Raw genomic sequence first — 19,733 nt, forward strand, 5'->3', positions numbered from 1 at the left:
CATGCATATGTATGCAAATCTCAGCCTTTGTGTATAGCAAGCATGTCAAACTCCAGCCTGTGGGCTGCTTGGGGCCACAAAGAATATTTTTGTGGCCCAGCCAATATAACGGTATGTAAGAAACGTTTTAATAAAAATTTCGTAACTTAATTTTTACAATATCCTGTTATACATAATTATTAATAACGGACTACAACGTTTGCTAACGACTGATTACTATAATCATATTGCATTTATTTCCCTTACGCGCCTTACACGCAGGTGCACCATTTCTATCCACTAATACTAGCAGCGAATATTTTAGCAGACAATTGCCACGTCATTAGTCTTGACTGACTTGTTTAGTGTGAGCAACAGGAAATATTTTGCTTTCGGAGAACAAGAAAAATAGGTTTATTTGTGTTATGCTTATTAATTTGTGCAGTTTTTCAGTGTCTGGTAAGTTAATGTTCAAGAAAAAATATTAATTTTTATTAAAATGTCCTATTATTTTATGTTAACGATTACTCATTTATTTCAACCCTTTGTATTCAACATGTCTCTATCAAAATAAACCTACATTTCTATGAAAATGGAAGCTTTTGTTTTTTTGTGGCCCACATAAACTTGAACCTTGTTTAACCCATATTAGCCTTTCAGTTTGACTTGCTTGGTGTATAGCTTTCTTTGTGAGTCTTTCCTGATCTCCATTATGGTTTGGATATTCTTACTGTTCTTATATTTATCTTAACATGTTAACCTCTAACCTTCATTTCCAGGGCGCTGAAAACATGAGTTATTTGGGTACTTTTAATCCACATTAATATCTTTCTGATGAAGCTATTACATTTGGTAATATTGTTTCATGTAAATGTTTAATAGGTTCTGGAAAGATAGGTTTTATTTTGCATTTATTTATCTTTTAAATATATCTTTATTGATTTCAGAGAGGAAGGGAGAAAGGAGAGAGAGATAGAAACATCAATGATGAGAGAGAATCATTGATTGTCTGTCTCCTGCATGTCCCCTGAGCATGTGCCCTTGACCGGAATCCAACCTGAGACCCTTCAGTCCTCTATGCACTGAGCCAAACCAGCTAGGGCTGCATTTATTTCTTAAGAGCAAAGTGTATTTTAAGATAATCTTAGCTTTTAAAAATTAATTCCTATTCTTTTTAATTTTGAGATTATTTAGTAATCCATAGGCTTGTGAATGAAGCAAAATTGTTATATAATAAACACATGAGCAATAGATATGGGGAAAAGCATTTAGATAAAATTTCAGGTACTCTAAAGAGCAAATTATTAATAAGAACTTACATTGACAGATATAATAGTGGAAATATAGCCAGATGTTTAATAACTTATCTCTGTTGTAAATTTTTTCTAAACTTCTTTTTCACCTTCCTAATTAAATATTTGAAGAAACAAAACACAACACATCAAAAAACTCATTTCTTTACCTATGGGTAACTACTGTTGGTATTTTGGTATGTTATCTGCTAGTTCTTTCTTCTTTATATATATGTGTGTACATAGTTTACTTTTATAAAATTGGTATCATATTTTGTATAATTTGCTATCTTGCTTTTTAAAAAAATATTTCTATTGACTTCAGAGAGGAAGGGAGAGGGAGAGTGAGATAGAAACATCAATGATGAGAGAGAATCATTGATCAGCTGCCTCCTGCATGCCCCCTACTGGGGATTGAGCCTGCAACCTGGGCATGTGCCCTTGACCCGTAATTGAACCTGGGACCCTTCTGTCCGTAGGCCAACACTCTGTCTACTGAGCAAAACCGGCTAGGGCGCTTTCTTTTTTTTTTACCTAATCTTACATCTTGAAAGTTTTCCTTTGTTCTCCTTAAAAATTCTTTTTAAAAATAATTTTTTTAAATCCTCACCCAAGGATATGTACATTGATTTTAGAGGGAGGGGCGGGAGAGAGACAGAGACAGAGAGACATCAATGCTAGAAACATCGGTCAGTTGCCTCCCGTATGTGGCCCGACCTAGGGATCGAGCCTGCAACCTAGGTTTGTGCCCTGACAGGGAATTGAACCCACAACTTTTTGGTGCACAGAATGACACTCCAACTAGCTGGCAAGGACTAAAAATGATTTTTTTTCATGTTTACCTAACACCATTGTAGAGCTCTGCCTTAGTTTCATTATTTTCCTATTGCTGAATGTTTAACTTATTTACTCTACAGATAATACTATGGTGAATATCTTTCTATTTCTGATTATTACTTTAGAATATATTTGTAGAAGTGGAATTACTGAATAAAAAGGTATAGCATTTAGAAGTCTTAAATTGACCCTTCAGAGAGGTTTGATATTTACTATCACTAGAAATGTGAATCTTGTTTTAGTTCTGATAAATACGTAGAAATAACTAGATTTTTGTGTTCACTGTTATTTTTATTATCTCCCTGGACTTCAATAAAATTTTATAAACTTTTTTTTCCTGGTTCATTGTGAAAATAATAGCAACTTTTGTCTCCTTTCCAATAGTCAACATATTTATATCTGTTTTAGCTCTTTATTACATTGGGCAGAATCTCCAAGACATGGTTAAATAAGAGAGATGATAATTGTCTTGGAACATCTTTGGCATTTTTACAGTTAAGGATGATGGCAGCTGTTGATTTTAGAGAGAGACTTTTTTTTAAGTACTCACCCTAGGATATGTTTTTATTGATTTTAAAGAGAGGGAGGAGAGGGAGAGAGAGAAGTGGGAGAGCGAGAGAGAAAATATCAATCGGTTGCCTCCTATATGTGCCATCACTGGGACCAGGACTATTTCCATCGAACCTGAAACCTAGGTATGTGCTCTGACTGGGAATCAAACTGGCAACCTTTTGGTGTATGGGATGACGCTCCAACCAACTGAGCCACCTGGCCGCGGCTAGAGAGAGATTCTTTATTATTTTATTCTGTTTCTGCTTTACAGAAAATAGGAATGGCTTCTGAATTTTATCAAATGTTTTTGTGTGACACTTATTTAGGAGATGATCAGGTTTTTCTTTTTTAACTACTGATAAGGGTATATAATAATAAATTTGCCGATAACAGAAGGCATAGAAGGAATCAAAACCCTACTCACGTTAGTCAAGTGTATGGAACTTATTGAAAGGATAGAGAATATCATAGAAATTTACTAGTAGTTTAATAAGAGTAACAGGCCATATGGTAACGCCTGCAGTTACTTCTGTAGTCTTTCTAAGCATCTTTAGGTATTGATGAGTTAGTTTTGATAATTTCTATTTCCATAGGTAGTACATTATTTTAAGATTTTAAATTTGTTATAGAGATGCATGTAATATTTTTTTAATTAAAATCTGGTATATATTTTCACCTTTTTAAAATTAATCCTCACCTGAAAACAGGTGAGGATTAATAAAAAAAATTGATTTCAAAGAGAGAGAGGAACATATACATGTGAGAGTGAAACATTGATCGATTGCCTCCTGCACACATCAAGACCAGGAATCAAACCTGCAGCCTGGGTATGTGCCCTGACCAGGAATTGAACCCTTGACCTTTCAGTGTTGCAGATGGCACCCCAACCAACTGAGCCACATCGGCCAGGACTATTCCCATCTTTTTTGTGTGTGTGATTTCGTTATTTTTCTTGACTTTATTTGCCAGATGTTTGTCTACTTATTGATTTATTCTATTGAGATTTATTCTATTGTTTTCTGATTCCCTGATTTCAACTAGTCTTTTTATTTTGCTCTTCCTGCTTTTCTTCATAATTTTTGTTGTACTTTTTTCTAACTCATTAAACTCTTAGTTCCTTTGTTTAAAATAATGAAAAATTTAGTGTTCTTAATTAACCTCTGAGTACAGCTTTGGCTGGGCTGCACTCCATAATTTACATGAATGATATTCTTATACTTAAACGAATAGTTGGTAGTTCTAGGTTGGTTTTCTCATTGACTCAAGAGGTATTTAGGACAGCTCTACTCACTCTTTTTTTTCCCCTTGTTGTCAGTGACCTTAGTCTTTTAAAATACCTTTTAAATTTATTGAGGGTTTCTTTGTGATTTAAAGCATAATCCAATTTAGCAAGTGTTCCTTGGAATCTTAAAAATAATATTTTTTTCTGTTTGCAGGATATAGTGTAATATATCTATTAATTAAACTTTATTGAAATGATCTTATTTGACTTATTCCTTATTAATAGTTCTTACTATATGACCTTATTAATTTTTTTAAATTCTTTATTGTTTAAAGTATTTTTTTTTTTTAAATATATTTTATTGATATTTTACAGAGAGGAAAGGAGAGAGATAGAGAGTTAGAAACATCGATGAGAGAGAAACATCGATCAGCTGCCTCCTGCACACCCCCTACGGGGGATGTGCCCGCAACCCAGGTACATGCCCTTGACCGGAATCGAACCTGGGACCTTTCAGTCCGCAGGCCGACGCTCTATCCACTGAGCCAAACCGGCCTCGGCTATTGTTTAAAGTATTACATGAGTCTCCTTTTTCCTGCATTGATCTCTCCCCGCCACCCCCTCCCTCAAGCATAAGTCCTCACCCCCCTACTGTCTGTGTCCATTAGTTTTGCTCATATGCATGCATATAAGTCCTTTGGTTGATCTCTTCCTCCCTCACCCCCCATATCTCCTAGTTTTGCATTTTCCAGAATGTCATATAGTTGGAATCAGATAATATGTAACCTCAACTTGACTTCTTTCACTTAGCAATATTCATTTATGTTTCCTCCATATCATTTCATGGTTTGATGGCTCATTTCTTTTTAGCACTGAATAATATTTGATTGTCCCAGTGTACCAGTTTGTTCATTCATTCACCTACAAAAAGCTATCTTGATTGCTTCCACATTTGGCAATTATGAATAAAGCTGCTATCAACATTTGTGTGTAGATTTTGTGTGGGCATAAGCTTTCAGCTGTTTTGGGTGAATACCAGGGGCCATGATTGCTAGATTGTATGGTAAGAGTATATTTAGTTTTATATATAACTGTAAAATTGTATTTCAAAGTGGCTGTACCATTCTGCTTTCTTACCAACAGTTGCTCAACATCCTCACCAGCATTTGGTGGTGTCAGTGTTTTGGAGTTTAGCCATTCTAAGTGTGTAGTGGAATCTTACTGTTTTAATTTATAATTCCCTACTGAGGCATGATGTTAAGCCTCTTTTTGAGTGTTTCTTTGCCATCTTTAATATATATGTCATCTTTGGTCAGGTATTGCTTCAGATCTTTTACCCATTTTTTAATTGTGGTGTTTATTTTTCAATTGTTGAGTTTCAGAATTCCTGGTCAGGGCACATGCTCTATGGGCTCAATCTCCAGTAGGCGGCATGCAAGAGGCAGCTGGTAGATGTTTCTTTCTCATCCATGTTTCTATCTTTCCCTTACTCTCTGAAATCAATTTAAAAAACACCCAACAATAAAAAATAAATTATGTGTAGTTTATTTTTGTTTTAATTCAAAATGAATGTTTAAAACATTTATGAGAAATGTTATAATGAATTCTGTTGGGTGTGTTTCTGTCATTTTATATAATGCTTACTGGTTTGTGTGTGTGTTTGTTTTTAATTGATTTCAGAGAGGAAAAGGGAACAAGAAATAGAAACATCAATGATGAGAAAGAATCATTGATTGGCAGCTTCCTGCATGCCCCACACTTGGGATCGAGCCCCCAACCTGGGCATGTGCCCTAATTGGGAATTGAACTGTAACTTCCTGGTTCATAGGTCCACCCTCAATCACTGAGCCATACTGGCCAGGCTGTGTACATCCTGTTTTTAAAGTGCATTAGTTTATAGTTTAAATAAATTCAAGTACAAATATAAATTTTAAAAAGCAAACTTTTCTGATTTGTCAGCATGAAAAAGAAAATTATACTTGGACTCACTTTTATATCTGAAGACTATTATTTTCTCTTAATCCATCCTCACTTTATTCCCTTTTCCCTCTGTATGGTGAGCTTGGGACCTCAGAATATTGTTAGTATATTTTTGGTACATGTCATGTTTTTAACTTCATCTTTCAGGACTTACCTTGGTAATTACATTCAGTGCTAACACAAATTATTTAGAAGCTGAGATTTCGCTTCCTGGCAGTTGTCATCAGTCTGGCTCAAATAAACTCATAAAAATTCTCAAAAATTATTTAAACTTTATTGCGATGGATTCAGTGCTCAATGCCATTTTTCTCAATCTTAACCTTTAAACAGATTTATCATGTATGTCAGGTAGCATAGATTTTCAGCTAAATATTTTTAGTAGGAATAACTGGAAGACATACTTCAAAATTATTAGATCATTAATGTCCTTAGAAATTCTGTAGATAATCACTCTATCATCTTGCATTCATCAGTTTGTTTCAGAGCTTCTTGTGCCTGATTGTGGTAGGAATTTTCCTTTTTCTTTTTATTGAAATATTTTGACAGCTCATGTCTTGTTCATTGATGTTGCCTGATATATTAGCTCCTTACACTCTTCAAAATTGGTTGTTTTCATTTCCAGAAATACTGTGATTATTTTGCTTTAGTTCTGTTTTCCCTGAAAACACTTGTAATAAGTAGTGTCTGGCTTATCATTTCTGTCCTTTGTGTAAGCTTCTCAAATGGTTGTCCTTATCACTCATTTGATTTTCTTTTATCACCTCCTATTCAGCTTTATTTCTGCTATTGACATTTTCGTTTCTTTACATCCTTTAAAAACTTACCCTGCTTCCCTTTCTTCCTAAATTACTCTTATTTCATCTTGGTCTTTTTTCTCCATATATGCCTGTTTCATCAAGTTTGCCCTGATTGGGAATCAAACCCTTGACACTTCAGTGCATGGGACTATGCTCCAATCGAGCCACACCAGCCAGGGCAGTAATCTTTGATCTTTTTGTTGTTCCCTCTCTGCTTCCCCATCCCCTATCTTACAGGCAGTTTTGAAGCATTTTCTGAGTTTCACGTTTTCTTTCTTTCTTTCTTTTTTTGAGTTTCACTTTTTAGTGTAGTGATTGGATGGGGGCCAATGGGGGAAGAAGAAAAAAAAAGAAGGATCATAACATTTAGATGACAAAGTTTCTTAACACACACTGTTTCCTCTGTATACAGAGACCTTCCTCTCTTTCTTTGCTTGGCAGATTCCTTCTTATTCTTTAAAAGCCAATTCTGATTTCTTTGCCTAATTACTCTCATATAAGTAAGAGCTCTGGGCCCTCTTTTCCATTGCATTCACTCATCCCTCTCAGCTCATCTCAGTTGCAGAGTAGTCTTGTGTTACTATTTCCCACTCACAGTTTGGTGCTCATAGTGGAGACTAAACCTTAATATTTTGATCTCCAGTATGTGACACATTGTACATATGCTAAGTAAATATTGGAATTAGGAGAGGCTTATTAGGAGTTTCCTCCTCCCCCTTCATTTCATTTCCCTGCTTCTAGTGTTAAAATATAAAAGTAGGTTTCTCTGGGAAGTGGAATTACGAATTTTTTTAGTTTAGATTTTATTCTGGTTTGAGGGTTTTTTTTGTTTTGTTTTGTTTTGTTTTTATAATGATCATGTACTATGAGAATTAAAAAAACCCAAAATCTTAAAACTAAATCTCTCAAATTTCCAGGTTCTCCCTATGGCCCAGCATGTGTGTCTTTCTGACCCCATTCAGCAGTCTCCTTTCCCAGTACTTGCCACTGTGTACCCTCCTGTCTCCTGCTGTCTCATGAGCTAGGTCATACTTATTGTTCCTGTTGCCTAGAACCCATTTTCTGGGTAGGAATATGAGCTGTTGTAAATTGAAAAATACTTGTAATAGAGATTGACTAGTGAGAATTTAGACTATTTAATATCCTGCTGGTCTTATCCTGAATATATGGTGGATACATGGAGCATTTAATTGTAATTAGCTTTCTAAAATAGATATCTTAAAGAAAATAGAATAGTGGGTGTATCTTCAAATTTTCCTGGGTCTCCCCTAGCCTAAACCTTTCATCACAGATAAACCTTTTCACTGATCCATTTATTCATTAAACAGATAATTACTCATCTCCTAGCCACATGGACTAGACATAGTGCTAGGTGTTAGTGATGTAATGTCAACAAAATTTTCACTGGATCCATGCTTGTGGAGTTTATAGCGTAGAAGACATTTAAAAAGCAAATCCGGCCCTAGCCGATTTGGCCTATGGACCAAAGGGTCCTGGGTTCAATTCCAGTCAAGGGCACGTACTTTGGTTGCAGGCTCCTCCCTGGCCGGGCCCTGGTCAGGGCTCCTGCAGAAGGCAACCAATTGATGTGTTCCTCTCACATTGTTGTTTATCTCTTACCTTTCCCTCTCTTTTCCACTCTCCCTAAAATCAATGGAAAAATATCCTCGGGTAAGGATTAACAACAAAAAAGGCAAATCCAGCCCTAACCGGTTTGGCTCAGTGGATAGAGCATCCACCTGTGGACCAAAGGGTCCCAGGTTCAATTCTGGTCCAGGGCCTTGGTTACAGGCTCCTCTCAGGCTCTGGTCAGTGCGCATACAGGAGGCAACTAATCTATGTGTTTCTCTCACATCGATATTTCTATCTTTCCCTCTCCAAAATCAATGGAAAAATATCCTCAGGTGAGGATTTAAAAAAAGAAAAAAGAAAAGAAAATTCAATGTGGCTCAGTGAGTGCTTGAGCGTCAGCCCATGAACCAGGAGGTGATGGTTCAATTCTCATTCAGGGCACATGCCTGGGTTGCCAGCTCAGTCCCCAGTAGGGGGCGTGCAGGAGGCAGCCGATCGATGATTCTCTCTAATCATTGATGTTTCTCTCTCTCTCTCCCTTCCTCTCTCTGAAATCAGTACAGATATTTTCTAAAAAGCTAATCCAGCCCTGGCTGGCATGTGCTCTGAAAGGTTCCCTGCCGGTTCGATTCCCAGTCCAGGCTTTGGAATCGATCCGGGTAGGAGGTAGCTGACACTGTTCTGCTCTCACATCGATGTTTACTCTCTCTTTTTTTCCCTTCCTTTCCCTCTAACAATAAATAAAATATTAAAGGGGAAAAAAAGCAAATTCAGTGTGATGAATGCTAAGGCAGAAGGGAATAAACTAATGTGCATGGTTTGGGAGCAAAGAGGTGTCAGAGAAGCTTTTCTGAGAAAGTAGTTTTTAGACCAATACTTAGTGTTTGACAGGTGGAGGTGGTGGACCGAAAGAAGGAATGATCCAGTCTCTCTTTCCCAGGAAAACTCCCTCAGTCCCAGGCATATGGAATAATTGGTCACTGAACAGAAGCCTTTCCAGGAAGATCCGAGATGGCTAAGAATGGATAAAAAGTTAAATCTTGTAGAGGGAAAGAGTACAAAGAAATGAGTCTGGAAAGTTAGGGGTGATCATGGGTGTACTATTAATGGCTTTATATTAAAACCTGACGTGATGAAGTTTAATATGTTCTAAATGTGCTCCCTGCAGTGGAAAGAATAGACTGGGAGTGATGAAGAGTGGATTTGGGTGTAATAAGTAACAATTATTAAGTCATAGCTGCAGTGACTTAGAAATTGTGAGGAAGCTGTTTTGAGAGGCATGGGTAGTTGTGGTAATTGGGTATCATGATAGAAAGACAGAAACAGATGATTTTTAAAAATTGTTTTCCTCACCCGACTGGTGTGCTCAGTGGTTGAGCATCAACCTAGGAACCAGGAGGTCACAGTTTGATTCCCAGTCAGGGCACATACGTGGGTTGTGGGCTCTATCGCCAGTGGGGGGCCTGCAGGAGGCAACCTGTCAATCATTCTTTCTCATCATTGATATTTCTATCTTTCCCACTCCCTTCCCCTCTGAAATCAATAAAAATATATTTTTTAAAAATTGTTTGCTTCCGAGAACATTAATTTCTTTAAAATGGGAAAAGGACACATTTTTACTCCCATGTTTTTCTATTATCACATAGAAATTTGAGTAGTAGAATAAATAATCCAGGTAGGCAAGGTTGGTTTTTTGTTTGTTTGTTTGTTTTGTGTGTGGTTTTATTTATTTATTTTTTTTAGTGATGAATGTCACCTTGGTCAGGTAGCTCAGTTGGTTAGAGAGTCGTCCTGAAATGCCAAGGTTGTGAGTTCGATCTCAGGTCAGGGCACATACAATAATCAACCAATGAATGCATCAATCGATAGAACAACAAATTGTTTTCTCTCTCACTCTCTCTATTAAATCAATAAAATAAATTTTTTCTTTTTTAATTAATGATGTCTTTTTTTTTTGTTTTTTTTTGTTTTTTTTTTTTTGATGTCTTTTTTTTTTTTTTTTTTTTTTTTTTAAATTGATTTCAGAGAAGAAGGGAGAGGGAGAGAGAGATAGAAACATCAATGATGAGAGAGAATCATTGATTGGCTGCCTTTTGCACGCCCTCCACTGGGGATCAAGCCAGCAACTCTGGCATATGCCCTGATTGGGAATCAAACTGAGACCTCCTGGTTCATAAGTGGATGCTCAACCATTGAGCCATACCAGCTGGGCTAAAAGAAAATTGTTTAAAAAGGTGTTCTAGAGACTGTGGTTCTTTAAAAAAAATAAAGTGATGACTATCAACCTTTTTCAGATATGAACAACAGCAACGTAGAATGTAGGAGGCATGACTGTGAAGTTACGCAAGTGATTCTTTCCTGAACACAGCAAAAACTATAAATAGTTTTGTCACCTTCAGAATAGTCCTGTTTGAAAGGCTGTGTGATGATTCCCATGTGCTTCCATTCTTCAAGTCACTTTTTAGAACTCTTCTCTTTGAAGTGCTCTAGGAGACTACAGCATATTCTTTAGAGTCTTTCCTCTTCACCAGAGGCAAACCCTCCATCCTTGCCTCTGCCTCTGCTTCCATCAGTCCTTCTTGCTCTCTGGGTCTACATCTGCCCCACATGGTTTCTTTCTTTTCCTTAAACTTAATGAAATGAGAGATAATTTATATAATAAATTCTACCATTAAAATTAAAATACTTTTATTGATTTCAGAGAAAGGGAGAGGGAGAGAGAGATGGAAACATCAGTGATGAGAGAATCATTGATTGGCTGCCTCTTGCACGCCCCCTCCCCCCAATGGGGATCGAGTGTGCAACCTAAAGCATGTGCCCTGACCAGAACTGTACCTGCCACTCCTTTTTGTATGGGATGATGCTCCAACCAACTGAGCAACACTGGCCAGCACTGTAAAGGTTTTTAAGTGTGTGTGTTTTTTTTAAGCCATATTTATGAGGTTGTGCAGCCATCGGCACTAATTCCAGAATATTTGCATTACCCCAAAGAGAAATCTTGCACCCAATAGCAGTCACTCATTTGACCCCAAACTCTGCCTTCTTGCCCCAGGCTACCACTAATTTATTTTTATAATTAGTTTAATTAGTTTCTATAATTAGTCTAATTCTGGGCATACAAGTAGATTCCATATGTGGATTTATATAATATGTGGTCTTTTGTGATTTGTTTCTTTCACTTAGCACAGTGTTTTCAAGGTTCATCCATATTGTAGTGCATATGAGTGCTTCATTTCCTTTTATGGCCAAATAATCCATTGTGTGCATATACCAGATTTTTTTGTCCATTCATCAGTTGATGGAAATTTGGGTTTCTTTCTTTCTTTCTTTTGGAGGATTTTTATAAGAGTTTATTTGAGCCAAACTGAGATATATGCTGGGGAGCCAGATCTCAAATGCTCCCTTTCATTTTTTGACTGTTATGAATAGTGCTTCTAGGAACATTTGTATATAGGTTTCTGTGTGGACTTCTTTTCCGTTCTTTTGGATATATGCATAGGACTGGATTTGCTGAGTGAAATGATAACTCCATGTTTAACCTTTTGAGGAGGAGCTAAGACTATTCCAAAGCTACTTGCACCATTTTGCAATTGCACCAACAGTGTCTGAGGATTCTGATTTCTCCAGCCCATCCTAAACTCATTTTCTGCCTTTTTTATGATAGTTGTCCTAGTGGATGTGAAACGGTATCTCATTGTAGTTTTAATTTGCATTTCCTTGATGGCTAATCTGTTGAGTATCTTTTCATGTGCTTATTTTTTTCCCCAGTATTTTTTATTACTATTATTATTTTTTTAATATATATTTTATTGACCTTTTTACAGAGAGGAAGGGAGAGGGATAGAGAGTTCGAAACATCGATCAGCTGCCTCCTGCACACCCCCCACCGGGGTTGTGCCCGCAACCAAGGCATATGCCCTTGACCGGAATCAAACCCGGGACCCTTGAGTCCGCAGGCCGACGCTCTATCCACTGAGCCAAACCGGCTAGGGCTTCATGTGCTTACTGACTATTTGTATATCTCTATATATTTTTGTTAACTCACCGGAGGATATTTGAGAGTGAAAGGGATGGAGGAGAGGGGAGAGGGAGGTAGAGAGAGAGAGATGAAGAGAAACACAAAAGTGAGAGAGACACACCAATTGGTTGCCTCCTGGGGCTGGGGATTGAACCTGCAGCCGAAGTATGTGCCCTTGACCATGTGCCCGTGACTGGGCTTCGACACCCCACCCCCCGTCACCACCACCCTTTGGTGCACTGGCTGACGCTCTAACTATTGAGCAAACCAGCCAAGGCAACAAATACTACTTTATGCAGATCTTATGCAAGCTAGTTACATTTTATTGGGATAAGTTGGAGGGGGTACATTTGAGTGACATGCACGAGCCAAATTGGGCTTGAGGCCAACTTGAACCTCTCCCAGTTTTCCTCATGGGAGGTAAGATGAGTGTTGATGATAGTGTTCTTGTTGAAGAGGGCTTTCTGCTAGGTTTTTAGAAGCACAGAGTAGAGACTTGCCAAAAAGCTTCTTATATATACTTTCAGCCATGTTACTCTGAAACTCCAACATAATTATTTGTTTGTAAATAAATAATTTGTTGCCTGGCTGTAAGTCCTTGTTTTGAGCATAATTTATCTTATTGTTCACATTCAGGCAAAGATAAGCATCATTCATGCTCAGCCCCATTCTGACCCTGTAGCTTTGAACAGTCTGTGAGCATGAGCAGTTCATTATCTCTTGTCTTACAAGGTCTAGGAGGTCTAAGCGTGCAGGCTGGTCTTGACTTTGAAATCTTAGTCTAGTGGACACTGAGGAATGCATTCTTATGATATCCTGATTATTTATGCTTTTGGTGGTAAAAATTCTGAAATAAAGTGGGTTACTAGAAAATGTGTTACTTGTTTATAGTGGCCTTAAACTAATGAAAGTATGTAGAGTATGAATCATTTGAACTATGTGTTTAAACATTTGTTGGTACCTCTGTATTAACAGCATTATGTCTCTGTCAGATAGATACAGAGAAGTATGAAAAGTGTTTCTTGTAGAAAGAGAAGTAAAGTTAGAATCCACCTGACTGAAGTTCAAGGAAGTATGTGTCATATTAATGGATGGGACTGTATCACTCTGGGTCTGATCAAGAAAGAAACCACACAGGAATTTGTACATGGAAAGAATTATTGACTCTTAACAGGAGAATGGAATAATGAGGGATTAGCTAGTAATCCTATCTAATAATAGACAAACATGGTAATTAATCATACCTCCGCTACGCCTCCCATTGGCTAATCAGCACAATATGCAAATTAACTGCCAACAAAGATGGCGGCTAATTTGCATATTGCATGCAGGGTGGAACAGCGCCAGCCACCATACAGGACCCAGTGTGTGACCCCAGAAGCCCCCTGCCTGCCCCCCGCAACCCCCAGTGATCAGATCCATTCCAGGCCGCAGGCTGGCCCCAGAAGCTGCCTGCCTGCTGCCCATGATCGGATCCAATCCCGGGCCGAAGGCCGACTCCAGAAGCCCCAGAAGCCGCCTGCCTGCTGCCTGTGATCGAATCCCAGGCGGTAGATCGGCCCCAGAAGCCCCAGAAGCTGCCTGCCTGCCGCCTGTGATCAGATCCGATCCTGGGCCGCAGGCTGGCCCCAGGAGCCCCAGAAGCCACTTGCCTGTCCCCCGGGATCGGATCCGATCCCAGGCCGCTGGCAGGCCCCAGAAGCCCCAGAAGCCCCCTGCCTGCCCCCCCCCCCCCCCGCCCCGTGATCGGATCTGATCACGGGACGCAGGCAGAAGCCCCAGAAGCCGCCTGATATGGTAGTAACTCTATTAGTAAGCACTCTGAAAGTCAGTGGCATAAATGCACCAATTAAAAGACAGATTATGGGGGTGAATCAAAAACAAAACCCACTTTAAATATAAAGACACATATAGATTAAAAGTAGAATTAAGCTGCAGCCTGTTTGCTCAGTGGATAGAGCATTAGCCCGTGGACTGAAGGGTCCCAGGTTTGATTCCAGTCAAGGGTATGTACCTCAGTTGCTGGCTTGATCCCCAGTCCCTATCAGAGCATGTGCAGGAGGCAACCAATCAATGTGTCTCTCCCTTTCCCTTCACTCTCTCTAAAATTCAATGGAAAAATATCCTTGGGTGAAGATTAACAAAAACAAAGTAAATGGATTAAGTAATATTAAAGAGATTATAAGAGAAATATATTCCAAATTTTGTTAGTTGTATAATGATTATGTTTAAATTATTAACACCTAAGAAGTTGGGTGAAGGGTACATATAATATGCTGTAGTATCTTATAGTTTTTTTTACATGGATGAGATTATTTCAAATTAAAATATTAAAAAATTAAAAATTAATAAAATATTAATTGAAATGTATCTGCATTACATGAAAAATCTCCTAATTTATTAAATTGTGCTAAAATTTACAAAGGTTCAATTAAAAAATATCTTAATTCTAAATGATATAATAGAAAATATATAATAGTGCAGTTATAAGCACTTAATCTGAAAATAAAAATTTAAAGAAGTGAATTTAAAGAAGGAATAGGCACAACCCATGGACACAGACAACAGTATGGTGATGGCCAGAGAGAAGTGGGGGGCAAGAGCTGGGTAGAGGGGGCAAAAGGGGGGAAATGGGGACATCCTATATAATAATAATAAAAGGCTAATAATTTACATTGACTGAACGGCTGAATGACCGGTGGCTATGATGCGCACTGGCCATCAGGGGGCAGACGCTCAATGCAGGAACTGCCCCCTGGTGGTCAGTGCACTTCCATATGGGGAGTGCCACTCAGCCAGAAGCTGGCTTATGGCTGGCCAGCGCAATGGTGGTGGCAGGAGCCTCTCCTACCTCTGTGGCAGCACTAAGAATGTCCAACTAACGGTTTAGACCCGATCCCTAGGGGGCCTAAGCCTTTAGTCGGACATCCCCCGAGGGCTCCCTGGCTGCCAGAAGGATGTCTGACTGCAAGCTTAAGCCTGATCCCCCAGGGAGTGGGCCTAAGTCGACAGGTGGACATCCCCCAAGGGGTCCTGGGCTACAAATGGGCACAGGCCGGGCTGAGGGACTACACCCCCCCCCCCCCCCCCAGTGCACAAATTTTTGTGCACTGGGCCTCTAGTAAGTAAATAAAACCCTTAGAACATAGGCGTAGCAGAAATAGAAGCCGCTGCTATCCCAGGGCTGAGGTAGATAGAGCACACAGAGAAGAGCCATCCTCCCTGGAGCTGGGATCCAGACCTTGTTGGAGAGAGTGTAGCTGTGGGTCACTAAATGGCGAGGTCATTGTGATGCTGTGTTGGTGCACCGTGCTGCCATCTGCCCTCTAGGGTTCCAGGGGAAGCTGTTCACAAAGCTGTGCTGCAGAACCTCCCACAAAGAGAGTGTGGGGAAGTCACTGTAGAAGCCTGGAGCTGGAGGAGCCTGGTGAGCTAGTACACTGTGGAAGCAAAACTTCTGCAGTGTCTCTCCTGCGCCCTCTACTGATAAATTTTAACATCGTGCCACATGGAAAGGAAAAATACTTAAAGGTCCCAGATCCATTCTAAGGGTAGGCAAAAAGGATGAATTTGGAATTGAGAGCCACTAAATCAATAACCAGCATGGGAATGGTGTTAGTGCTGTAGGAGCTCAGAGAAATAGAGATCATATCAGGTTATGACCGTTAAGTGCTATTTGAAAGAGCTCTTGTAAGATGAATGTTTCTTTTTAACGAGATGACAACTGCTTTTCCTCCTTACAAAAACAGTACATGCTTATTTTATTAAAATTAGAATATAAATCTTTTTGTCTATTGTTTATATTCTAGAAACAAGGGAAAGGCACTGACTTTTTATTACCCATAAAGAGATCCGGTGTTAATTGTTTAACAAAACATTACTAGGTAGTGGATGTAGTAGGGAGGGAAAGCTTTTTATGATAGTGCTTGCTGCTGCTTTTGTTTGTTTGTTTTTTTTACAGAAAAAATTGGCTGAGATGTAATAATGCTAAATAATATAAACTGCATTTTGGAACTTTCTATCTTTGGTGTTTATATGAAATTTATTTACATAACTTCTTTAAGAAGTTTGTCAAGTAGATAATCACTAGACATTACTTTGGGAACCGTTAAATAACGATTGGGAAGGGTTTTCTGTTGTAATCACACTGATAGAATGTTGTATCTTAAGAAGTCCATCATGCTTTTCTCTCCTTTGCTCAGATATTTTTCATACAAATTTTCATATGAAAAATATGAATGAACCCTCTTAGTAGCAGGGTTCTAGCAGACTTCATCTGGGAAACAAAATTGCAAGCTGAATCTTGCCCTTGTTGATGTGTAGGGACTAATCTTCCCCCAGATATCAAAGACTACAGGATCCTCATGAAAGAGAAAGACTTTATAATACCATATCACTGTTTTATTGGAGTTTATGCTTTAAAAATTGGACAGTAATTCTAGAGGATGAAAACAAAGTTCTTGAGTGTTAGCGTACAACTGGGTTTGCATAAATGATTAGAATATATATAATGTTACACTCCTTTTCAGAGAAATATCCTATACTACTAAATTCAGACTAGTACCTTTTGACTTGTCAGTCTTTTAACCAAGTTGGTACAGAAGTCACTTGTTTGCTCTCCTATTTTAGACAAACTTAAGGGGAAAACGAAAACTTAAGTATAAGTTTAGTTTCTAAACCTTTTAGGTACAGTCTTTGACTTAAAATAACCACTCTTCCTCTGACTGTGTATGAGCAGTTGTATAGAAAGGTTTATGGTGCGAATAAGAAACAAAATTTTATTTTTATTTAATTTTAATTAATTTAGATTTAAGTAGCTGTATGTGGCTAGCATGGCCACCCATATTAGATAGCACATTTTATAGAATGGTTTATTTATAAGCAAAAAATTGTAAAGAAGACAGATAATTTGAACATTAAGAGTACATTCTCATTCAGGGTTGGCCTGTCTGCATGATGGCACTTCATTTCCCCAAAATATCTTAATCTGGTACTATGATTTTTTTTTCATGTCACTGATGTAATTATGAAAATTTGATGAAGATCCATGTCTTCTTTTAAGTTATCTTTTAATGCATATCCCCTGGTGATGTCTGTTTCTATAACTTTATTTACACGCTAGTCTCAGTTCATTTTAGTGAGCATTTGTTGAGCACACGTGTATCACGTTCTGTACTGTGTGCTAGGAGTGCAAATGTTAATAACATAAAATTGCAGTTATTAGCAGTTTAATCTAGTTGGGATTAAAGGAGAGGGCGGTAGGGATAAAGGGAAACTTGTGTTCATTTTTTTTAAAACCTCTATCTGCAATTTGATACTGTTTAGGAATATTCTTAAAAATTTTCTCACTTTAAAAACACATATATAGCCCTGGCCGGTTTGGCTCAGTGGATGGAGCGTCGGCCTGCGGACTGGAGGGTCCCAGGTTCGATACCGGTCAGGGGCATGTGCCTTGTTTGCGGGCACATCCCCAGTGGGGGGTGTGTAGGAGGTGGCTGATCGATGTTTCTCTCTCGTCGATGTTTCTGGCTCTCTATCCTTCTCCCTTCCTCTCTGTAAAAAAAGAAAATCAATAAAATATATTTTTAAAAATAAATAAAAATAAAAACACATAAGTATTTTTCTTAAGTGATGAGAGGTAGGTTTTGTTGTTTTTGTTTTGTTTTGTTTGCTTTGCCTCTTTGTCTCTGCCTGATTATTTGATTTCATACTCTCCTGTAAGTGGAATGCAACCTCTGGATTCTTCCCATTCCAGCATACAGGATGATGTGGCAGCCAGCTACTCTGGGTCATTCAGAATAGTTCTGTGAGGTGAAGCCTGCTTGCTCTTTGTGACCTGTAGATAGTTCATGGACTATCCTTACCTCATATTTTATCCGTGGAAACTGTGCTTTCTGTTATTTATCAGGTCACAGCCATGCTTTTTCACAAATCATCTTGAAGTGGTTGAAGTGATCTGTGCTAATGCATTCATTCAACAGTTGCCTTCCATGTATGTACCAGACTGTTGAACTATGAGGGGAGTAAGGCTTGCCGCCTGTAGACTGAGACAGTCAAGAGCCGCATGCTCCCTCCGTCTTTTCCATCTTGGTGGTGACTTGTTAAGATAGTAGAGCTTTGCCGAAACCGGTTTGGCTCAGTGGATAGAGCGTCGGCCTGCGGACTGAAAGGCCCCAGGTTCGATTCCGGTCAAGGGCATGTACCTGGGTTGCGGCAGCTGGTTGATGTTTCTCTCTCATCGATGTTTCTGACTCTCTATCTCTCTCTCCCTTCCTCTCTTTAAAAAATCAATAAAATATATTAAAAAAAAAAAAAAGATAGTAGAGCTTTGATAAGAAGGGGGACCTTTAAGAGGGCAGCAGCCTAGATCCCTAAATCTCCTTAAGGAGAAGAGAGAACTTCCTCAAGCTTAGTATCCACTATAGGTAAAACCTTTGTTGTATTAAGCCAGTGGTGGGGAACTGTTTTTCTGCCAAGGGCCATTATAACATCATTTGAGGGCCATACAAAATTACCAACTTAAAAACTAGCCTGCTATATTTGGTCAAACATTTAATTAACTCACCCCTAATGCCTTGGCAGGGCCAGACCAAATGATTTCGCAGGCCTTAATATGGCCCACAGGCTGAACATTCCCCACACCTATGTTAAACCATTGAGGTTTGGGGATATGTTTGTTACCAAAACATAATTGGCCTAATATGGAGTTGTTTTCAGTCATTTGCTGTTATGACAAGAACTACTATGAATATTATAATTTTCACATGTGCAAAGTTTTTTGGATTTATATCCAGGAGTAAAATTGCTGAGTTGCAGAATATACAGACAGATGATCAACTTTACAAGCTGATAGCAAATTGTTTTCTGAAGTAGTTGTAGCAATTTACTCTTCTAGCAGTGTTTAAGAATCTCTTTGCTCTACATTCTTGCTAACACTTAATTTTTGGTCAGCCTTCTTAATTTTTGCCAATATAAAAGGTGTACATGGTATCTGTTAATGGCCTTGATTTACATTTTCACTTTTTCTTATGAGATTGGGCATGTTTTCATGTATTTATTCACTGTAAGTAATCTATGAAGTGAAAGTTTGTGTCATTTGCTTGTTATTTATTGGGTTGTTTGTTGTTTTGCTCATTTCTTTATAGGAATTCTTTATATATTCTGGATATTTTATAAGTTACCTTTTGTTGCAGAGTTCCTGTTTTGTGGCTTGTCTGATTTATGGTGTAGAATGTGTCATATTTATCAATCTTTTCCTTTATAGAGTACTATGTCTTAAAGATGTTTTCCTATTTAAATATATTCTCCTATATAATTTTCTAAACGTTAGAATTTTGCCTTTCACGTTAAATCTTTAATTCATCTGAAAAAAAATTTTTTTTGGTATGATGTAAAGTAAGGATCTTTCTTCATCTGGATTCTCCAGAAGGTAGAGCTTGACGGAAAAGGCTTATGTGTCTTTACATAGAAAGTACATTCCTAGG

General features: G+C 38.3%; 1 protein-coding gene across 1 annotated transcript in view; it reads left to right on the forward strand.

Annotated features, from left to right (window-relative positions):
* The window catches only part of PAK2 (p21 (RAC1) activated kinase 2), a 108,391-nt gene that overhangs the window by 4,828 nt on the left and 83,830 nt on the right, over positions 1-19,733 (forward strand). The gene's annotated exons all lie outside the window — the stretch shown is intronic.

The sequence above is a fragment of the Myotis yumanensis genome, unplaced genomic scaffold (assembly GCF_028538775.1).
Source record: "Myotis yumanensis isolate MYYU_CA2020_CCGP unplaced genomic scaffold, mMyoYum1.0.hap1 SCAF_2, whole genome shotgun sequence".
NCBI classification, from domain to species: domain Eukaryota; kingdom Metazoa; phylum Chordata; class Mammalia; order Chiroptera; family Vespertilionidae; genus Myotis; species Myotis yumanensis.